Genomic DNA, 9,393 nt, shown 5'->3' with positions numbered 1-9,393 from the left:
ACGCACACACACACACACATATATATATATATATATAAATATATACATATATATGTATATATATATATATATATATTAATAATATATATATATTTCCATCTGATTTCATTTTAATCTGAAAACGGCGAGATCTACCATGGGCAAATACATACAGTTGTATGATTCTGAAACTGGTGTTACGTAACGAAATTCGTCGTAAATGAAAACACTAGTTCTTTTCCCATTAAAAATAAAATTCTTATAAGCTGGATGACATAGTAAACGTGCTTTAAATTTATAATGATTAAGGTTCGTTTTAACCAATTAACAACTAATTCAGCAAATGTATTATAAGGAAATTCCATCAGTTCCGGTTTGCGTTATTTGGTTTACGCAAAAAAATATGAACATGTATAAAAGCTCAAAACATTCAACAATATTAATTACCAGTATTATGTGCACATCATATCATTCCACGTAATGCTGATGAAGATGGAATGTCGAAATGTTAGATACACATGTTGCACTGTGAATTTTCATTTCTCATTTTACTTAAAAAAAAAAAAAAGACGAAGAAATTTTAATAATAGCTGTTACAAAAATGGAAAAGGTTCGCCAAATACATGAGGACAAAGTTTGAGAACTCTTTTGTTCATGTTTTGTATTCTTTTTACCTAGAAATTAATATTTTCCCTATATCTTGCACGGGGGAATCTATCTTTGTCGAATATACTTAGTTAATTTGATAGCTTTTATTGGTGAAAAAATATCGGTTTATGATTGGAACAAAGCCCTGAAGTCGATTTCATATAGGATGCGAAGTCAGTTTTTTGAAGGGAGGAAGTCGAGCGAAGAATTGTTAATTAGTTTGTACGGCCAGCGCCGCACGGGGATGAAATTTTGTGCAAAGTTTCTTTCAATCCAATTTATAACGCTCTCTAATCCCTTTTCGTCGCCACGTGTGCTTCTCTGGGTGTTTTTGATTTTCTTTTCATTTTGGCGAATCTTTTTTTTTTTTTTTTTTTATTATTACAGTAAAAAGTGCAGGCTTTCGATTTCCCACATTATGCATAAAAAACCCAACATCATGGATGTATGAACCGAAAATTATTTCAAACAATTAATTAGAATTACAGCTCAGCGCTTACAACTGCCCAAACCATGGCGTAATACATGTCACCATGCAATAATTGCAGTGCTATTATGATTTACCTTGGCGTATATTTCACATTAAAAATAACAGCGAAAATGTGTGTGATGGAATCCACAGAGACACCATGGGTGGGTGGGAGGGCGGAAAGACCCCAGCCGATTGGGGTTTATGCCCTCGTTTCCCCCTGCAAACTCTTTTTCCCGTGCTTTGTTTATCCCTTAAACGCTGGGTGTTTATTTTGTCCAAGTGTAAACCTGCCCAAGATGACAAAAGCGAAGAAACACGCCCACAAATCCATTAAATGTATAATGATTATACATAATAGAGATCTCCGTTTATGTGATGAATGCCACTTTAGTATTCGAATTACAATAGTACTTCCGGCATAATGTACGATAGACCCAACCTCATTTGTGTAGAAAGACCTAACCAAAAACAATCAGGGCGGGAAGGCTCCGCTGGTAAAAAAAACGCGGGTCACCGCCCTTTCCTCTCCCCTTTGTTCAAATTTCTCACTCGATGTTAACTTTACATGGTGATGCCCCGCCATTTTTTTTAAATTGGGTTTATTGACGATACATTGTTCTTTGTTTTATAGAGAAGACATTCAAAAATTTTCTTAAATGAACTCTTGTCAATATTTGGGGTTTGACTAGATTCTATAAAAATACAAAGCGTGGGAAATCTTTTATTTGGCTGGATTGTGTAGAAATTTAAATGTCTTCTGTGTGTATAGTTTCATCCTGTTTAGGGATAGATTTGACGTGATTAAAAACTTGAACTATTGAGAAAAGCGTTGGTTAGCTGTGTGGGAAGTTACAAACATATGTACACAGAGTTTTCCTCTTAGTCCAAAATATATTAACTGCAAGTTTTCTCAGTATATGACTTTGGACATTACCAATCCCTAATATTGTTTTTCTATAGGAAATCATGGGGAGAATTTGCATTTCTTGTATCACTGGGCTTGTATCACCTTCCGATAATCTCGACAAAAGAAAATTTCTTAGTTAGTTGGGTTTTTTGAGACACTGCCCTTTGGGTTTAAATTTTGTGACCACTGCCTTAAAAAATATTGTCCCCTACGTTAGCATTCTGATATCAGTCTGACTATTTTCATCTTACATTCCGAAGTGTATCGAACTCACTTTAAATACATCAAACTCATAATTCAGATTTTTATTTAGGTGAAAGGGTTGTGGTTTTTGCGTGTGTCTAGCTATCTATCAGTTCTTCTTTTTTTTCTTCTTCCTTCTCCCCTTTTTGTTTCATCTCTTATATGCCGTCTTCTTCTTCCCCCCTCTTCGTATTCTTCGTCTTCTCTTCTCCCTCTTCGTTTCTCGTCTTCTTTTTCTTCTTCGTTTTCTTTTTCTTTTCCCTTTTCTCCTCCTTCTCCCCTCTTCCTTCTCCCCTCCTTCGTCCCCCCTTCTCCTCCTCCTCCTACTACTCTCCTTTCCCCCTTCCTACTTTCCTCCTCTCATTCCATCTCCCTCTTTCCTTCTTCTTGTTTTCTTTTCTTTTCCCTTTCCCTTTCCCACTTCCTCCTCCTCTTCCTCTTCCTACTCCTCCTCCTCTTCCTCCTCCTTCTCCTCTTCCTACTCCTCCTCCTCTTACTCCTCCTTCTCCTCCCCCCCCTCCTCTCCCTCCCCTCCTCCCCTCCTTCCTCCTCCTCTCCTCCTCCTCCTTCTCCTCCTCCTCTTTCTCCTACTCCTCCTCCTCCCTCCTCCTCCTTCTCCTCCCCTCCTCCTCCTCCTCCACCTCCTCCTCCTCCTCCTCCTCCCCCCTCCTCCCCCTCCTTTTCCTCCTCCTCCTTCTCCTACTCCTCCCCCTCCTCCTCCTCCCCTCCTCTTCCTCCTTTTCCTCCTCCTCCCCCCTCCTCCCCTCCTCCTCCTCCTCCTCCTCCTCCCCTCCTCATCCTCATCCTCCTTTTCCCCCCTTCTCCTTCCCTTTTCCTTCTCTCCTCCTCCCCCTTCTCCTCCTTCTCCCCTCTTCTCCTCCTCCTCCCCTCCTCATTCTCCTCTCCTCCTCCTCCTTCTCCTCCTCACCTTTCTCCTCCTCATCCCTTCCCATCCTCCTCATCCTCATCATCCTTCTCCTTCTTTTTCTTCTTTTTCTTCTTCTCCTTCTCCTCCTTCCCCCTCCTCTTCCTTTTCCTTCTCCTCCTTCTCCTCCTTCTCCTCCATTCTCCTCCTCCTCCTCCTCCTCCTCCTTTTCCTCCTCCTCCTTTTCCTCTTCTCCTCCTCCCCTTCCTTCTTCTTCTCCTCCTCCTCCTCCTTTCCCCCTCCTCCTCCTCTTCTCCCCTCCTCCTTCTTCATCTCCTCCTCCTCTTCCTCCTTCTCCTCCTCCTCCACCTCCTCCTCCTCCCCTCCTCCTCCTCCTCCTCCTCATCCTCCTCATCCTCATCCTCCTCATCCTCCTCTTCCTCCTTCTCCTTTTCCTTCCCTTCTCCTTCTCCTCCTCCTTCTTCTCCCCCTCCTCCTCCTCTCCTCCTCCTCCTTCCCTTCTCCTTCTCCTCCCCTCCTCCTCCTCCCTCCTCCTTCCTCCTCCTCCCTCCTCCTTCTCCTTCCTCCTCCTCCTTCCCCTTTCTCCTTCTCCTTCTCCTTCTCCTCCTCCTCCTCCTTCTCCTTCTCCTCCCCCTCCTCCTCCTCCTCCTCCTCCTCCTCCTCCTCCTCCTCCTCCTCCTCCTCCTCCTCCTCCTCCTCCTCCTCCTCCTCCTTCTCCTCCTCCTCCTCCTCCTCCTTCTCCTCCTCCTCCTCCTTCTTCTATTTCATTCCTCTGAAAGTATTTTGAGGAGGAGGAGGAGAAGGTGGAGGAGGAGGAGAAGGATGTAATGACAGGTTTTAAGAGTTATCTATATCTATCAATCTATCTTTCTATACATATACATACATATATAATGTCTTATCAAGATAGAATCAAATATTTTATTGTTTCCGAAGATATACATACTACATTACATATGTGTACCATTGTATTCAGAATTTGAAATTTGCTAATTTTGTCCCAATAATTTAAAAATTGTCTTAAATGATCCGAAGACCTCGGCCGTACAACAATACAGCAGCAGCACCTCATAAATGTCCGTCATACTGAAAATCAAAAAGTCTGAACTTAAATCCCTGGTCATGTCTGAAGAGGACATTTTGCGCTTGATTTATGAAGCCATTGTCTCATTTTTATCCTCGTTTATGCTCCGAAATGCTTCGCTTATTAAATCATTTCCACAATTTGGAGAAGGAAATGAGAGAGTCTCTAGAGAAGGCAAGATGATATGTTGAACATCCTCTCAGCGTAAATACACGTAAACCTCACGTTTATATACTCTGACTCTACGTGTATGATGGTGGAAGGTGCTAGTGGACCTTTGTGTTTGTACATATATTTCTGTGTGTGGATGTTATATGCGAGTATGTAGAAATGATACACATACATACATTTATATGTATGTGTATATGTATATATATACAAATATATATAAATATATTTATATTTATATTTATTTATATACAAATGTATATATATTAATATTTATATATACAAATACATACATACATATATATATATATATATATATATATATATATATATATATATATATATAAGTTAACGATACGTGAGAACGGACTCGGGGCGGGTCTATGAAAGGGGTCTTAGCTTGCTGGTTTACCCCGAGGACGAGGTGGGAGCTGGACCCTGTGTGGCTTGGTCTGTCTGCCGTGCCTTTCTCTGCCCGTCTGACAAGACGTGTCCTTTTATGTGGCGGCTCCCTTCGAGGGCGGATGCTTACTTACGTCGTAGAAGTGCCACAAAGAGAAATCGGGCAAGACACCTGCCTCCACCCAAGGGAGAAAGGCAGCTACTGGGAACAGAGGTGGAAACGTACCATCCGTCTTGCAATGTATTGTTTACAATATATATATATATATATATATATATATATATATATATATATATGTATATGTGTGTGTGTGTGTGTGTGTGTGTGTGTGTGTGTGTGTGTGTGTGTGTGTGTGTGTGTGTGTAATATATACATATATGAACACGCACACACACACACACATATATATATATATATATAAATATATACATATATATGTATATATATATATATATATATATATATATATATGATATATATATGCACATATATTTATTTATATATATATATATATGTGTGTGTGTGTGTGTGTGTGTGTGTGTGTGTGTGTGTGTGTGTGTGTGTGTGTGTGTGTGCGAGGGTGTATAATTCATGCAAATCTAGACGCACATTGCGCGCATGTGATGTGCACGTGCATTATCATTATTACTATCAATAATATTATTATGTTCATTATCATGGTTATGACCATGATCATCTTCAGCAGCAGCATTAGTTGTAGTAGTAATAGTAAAAGTAGAGGTAGCAGTAGTGGTGGTGGTGGTATGAGTAGCAGTAGTCGTGTCATCATTATTATCATTACCGCTACTCTGGTTAGTATTATCGTTGATATTGGTATTAGTGTTAATTTTAGTACTAGTAGTACTAGTATCATCAGTGGTATTAGTAGGAGTAGTTGTAGTGGTAGTGGTCGTCGTGGTAGCAGTAGCAGTATAAATAATAGTAGTAGTTTTATTATGATTATTATCATTAATATCTTTATAAGGTAAATCGGGAGACATTTGCACGTTAATGAATTCTCACTTGATTCCACTGTTTTTGCGTTCACCTTTACCTTAAAAAAAATCTTAACGGTTGCAAAGCATTCCTATGGTCTCCGCAGGCTATCATTTTTACAAAATACATTCCCTCCCTTAGATGTGGTATCTGCAAGGCTGACTTACGCCCATAGCATAATCATACTTTTTACCTCAGCTTTCTCCAGGTGTTTGTCTTTAAACGCCATATTCCTTTCAACCCGAAAAGTTTCTTACCGAGAAGAAGCCAAGGAGTAACCGCGTCTGCGAGAAGAGCTTAAATGAGCTTCGTAGCGTTTCTTGGTGCTTGGTCAGGCTGAGTCATGGCAGGAGTTGATGACCTTGACCTTTGTGCTAGCTATAGGGTTGCAACTTGACTCGTGTCTAGTGACCAGTAACTGTAAGTAAACTCAAATTAGAGACGCTGTGTCCGTACCACGATACTCCTATTGTTAGTGTTGTCTTGTCATTTTTATAATTCTTTTTACCGTTATTACTATCAGTATCTGTATCATTGTTACGTAATCACCATTACAAATACCATCACTATTATTAAGAAGTTATACCATTATCATTACTGCTTCTTGGTTGTTGTTGTTCGCATTTCATTTATTATCACAATTAAGATCATCACTTTTATAATCATTACTATAATAATATTAACAACGGTAATCTTACTAAGTGACTAGTAATCACATAACTAATCACTAAAACAAAGCAAATATAACACGCATTATAAACAAGGAAAAACAATCTTTATAATACATCTGCATCTTGAATTAGAATTAAATGCCTGAAGAAGGTAGCACAGGAGCCCCTGCGCAGACCAGCACTGCCTGACGCACCGAAGCACTACTGCATTGCACCCTGTGGGCCTCGCACCATGTCGCCTGGCCGTGTGGGTCACAGCTTACAAGTTATAACGATGATCAGAAGTTGAACATGCGGGCTCAGAAATGCCGTCACAAATGTTTATATTGTTATTGTTCTTATGAGTGCTATTGTTGTATTTTGCTTCTGCATTCTTAACACTGTTTACCATCTTTATCTTTATTATTATTTTCATCTTTATCTTCATCAAACTCATCTTCATCATCTTCGTCATAATCTGCTTTCTTAACACTGTTTATCATCTACATCTTCCTCTTCATCTTCATCTTCATCTTCATCTTTGTCTTTATCTTTATCTTCATCTTCGTCAAATTCATCTTCATCGTCATCTTCATCGTTGTTTTTATTAGTGACTATTAGTAGCATTATTATCACTATTCGTTTATAATTATTGTGATTACTTATTTATGTACAATAATTAAGAAACAATACAGTAAGTAGAGCGAAGGTACACTAAGATTTTCAAAGGGACAGCAATGCTGAAGAGTTTATCATAATAAATAGATAATAATAGATCATAATTACCATTTTAGTTTTATTCAATGTTTGAAAAACATGGCAACAATAAGCGCGGGCTGTTGATGCTCTAGATGACTGAACTGCCGCCTGCCGATTGGTTATTCCCTTGACCATATGATATGTATAGGGTTTTCAAGGAGTGTGTTAAGGCAATAGAAGACTTCACCCATCAGTTGCAAGTGCTGATCGTGTTAAGCCACCTGAGATTATTATACTCCGTACAGCCTTTGGGAAGAAAACTATTAATATGCCCCAGTCTCTGGGACACTCTGCTTCGCCGTTTGTCTTTTGCAAAAGAAACAATAAAGTGGTATTAAAGGCAGGACATTCTAATTAGAAAAATAATATACATACATACATACATACATATATATATATATATATATATATCTGTGTGAGTGTGTGTGTGTGTGTGTGTGTGTGTGTTTTAAAATTGCATAGCATATGTAACGTAATAAGTGCCCGCTGCGTAGAATAAAAATGACACTTAATGAATCGCAGCACTCCAGTTTTAGGGTGATTTGCCAGTTTTTCTTTTCTTGAATTTGGACGCTCTATAAGTGGAATGGGCTGTCTCTGGTCCAAAAATGAAAGGAACGAGAAAATGTAGAAATGTGTACAGTACGACCAGCAACTGGGTAATTTAAAATCACTAGCTTTCAAGCTGGTAACCCATTATTGGACATTCTATTTTGTTTATAGATCAAAGTCATGCCATGTAAGCTGAGTGCACTTGTGTGAAGTGAATGTGTCCATAAATCGTATCAAAAGATAACAGAAATGTCATGCATGCTAAAATTCAGTAGTAGATACAAGAAAGAGTAATTGAGACTGCGTTGGATAGTTTAACATTCCTTTCAGTTCAGATCTGAGCAGAGTTGGTAAAGCAAAATCTGTGCCGGGGTGGAATGGCCGTGTGAAGGATCAGAAGGTTAAACAGATCTTCTGGAATTACTTACGGAAAGCAACCGATTGCCAAGTGCAGATTAGGAGTGGTTGGCTTAGATATTCACAAGGCTGCAAAGGAGCAAAGGAAATGAAAGATTAGATTCTAAGTCCTAAAACAGTCGACTCCCGAACTTAATGAGTGAAATCAAAGGATTAGATTCCTTGTTTGCAAATGTAACTGATAGAGACCGGTAGTTCCCAATTTTTTTCCAGGCTGGCGCCCCCTTGGCTTCCAGGTGGATTCCTAGCGCCCCCCCCCCCCCCCCCTTTCATACACACATTTGAACACAGACCTTTTTATTTTATTATGCTTCAAATCTAAAACAACAAGATTAAACATAAAATGTATTCCACAAATAAAAACGAATTTAGAAAATAAATTTATTTAGCAGTTTTATATAATAAGGAGAAAAATAAGTAACTGCTCCTAATGCCAGCATATCGCTCCCCTACCGCCTTATTTTGCCCCCCCCCCCCCCCCCCCGCTCTGTTTGATACCGCCTACTTTGGTAACCATTGATGTAGACGATAAATCACTATAACTATACTTCGCTGAAACAGAAAAAAATATAAGTGATGTCGTTGAAATGTAAGACAGAGAACGTAAATATCCCGTCCGACATTAACATGAAATCACCGTTTAGTAAACAGTTAAAAAGGCCTCAAGAGAGGGGACTTTGACCATTCTCGTCAGTTTTGATTCCCTTATTTCGCCACACTCCCGAAGCATGTGCAATCTTCTCTATGTATTCAACTGGCTTTTTTACCAATAGTGTCTAACCCATTACAATGTAGAAGTCAATTTGTTTCCTATTTCCCAAACTACTTCTCTTATTACTCCTCTTACTTTTGGTTCAGCTATCAATGCTTTGGCAATCCACAGCATTATTAGTGTTCTTATAATTGATATTGATTCTTTATATTGTTGCTATAATGCTATTATCAGCATTGCTACTGATATTGCCAATGATATTATTTACATTATCAGGATCACTGTCACGTAGTGTTAGCTTTGAATATATGTAACTGGTATGACATGCATCACTTTGTATAAAATTTTCGATTGATAACATTATTCATAAAAAAATTACATCTACAGCAGTCCGTATGATAAAATCCATGTAATCTGTATCATAAAGAGTTTTACTAGCACTTTTGCATTACCGGCCAGATATTTGAAAATTAATTATTCCTTTGATCATATAATTCGGCTGATTTCCATCCACATT

The sequence above is a fragment of the Penaeus chinensis genome, chromosome 33 (genome assembly GCF_019202785.1).
Source record: "Penaeus chinensis breed Huanghai No. 1 chromosome 33, ASM1920278v2, whole genome shotgun sequence".
NCBI classification, from domain to species: Eukaryota; Metazoa; Arthropoda; class Malacostraca; order Decapoda; family Penaeidae; genus Penaeus; species Penaeus chinensis.
Note: the sequence above shows the minus strand (reverse complement) of the source record.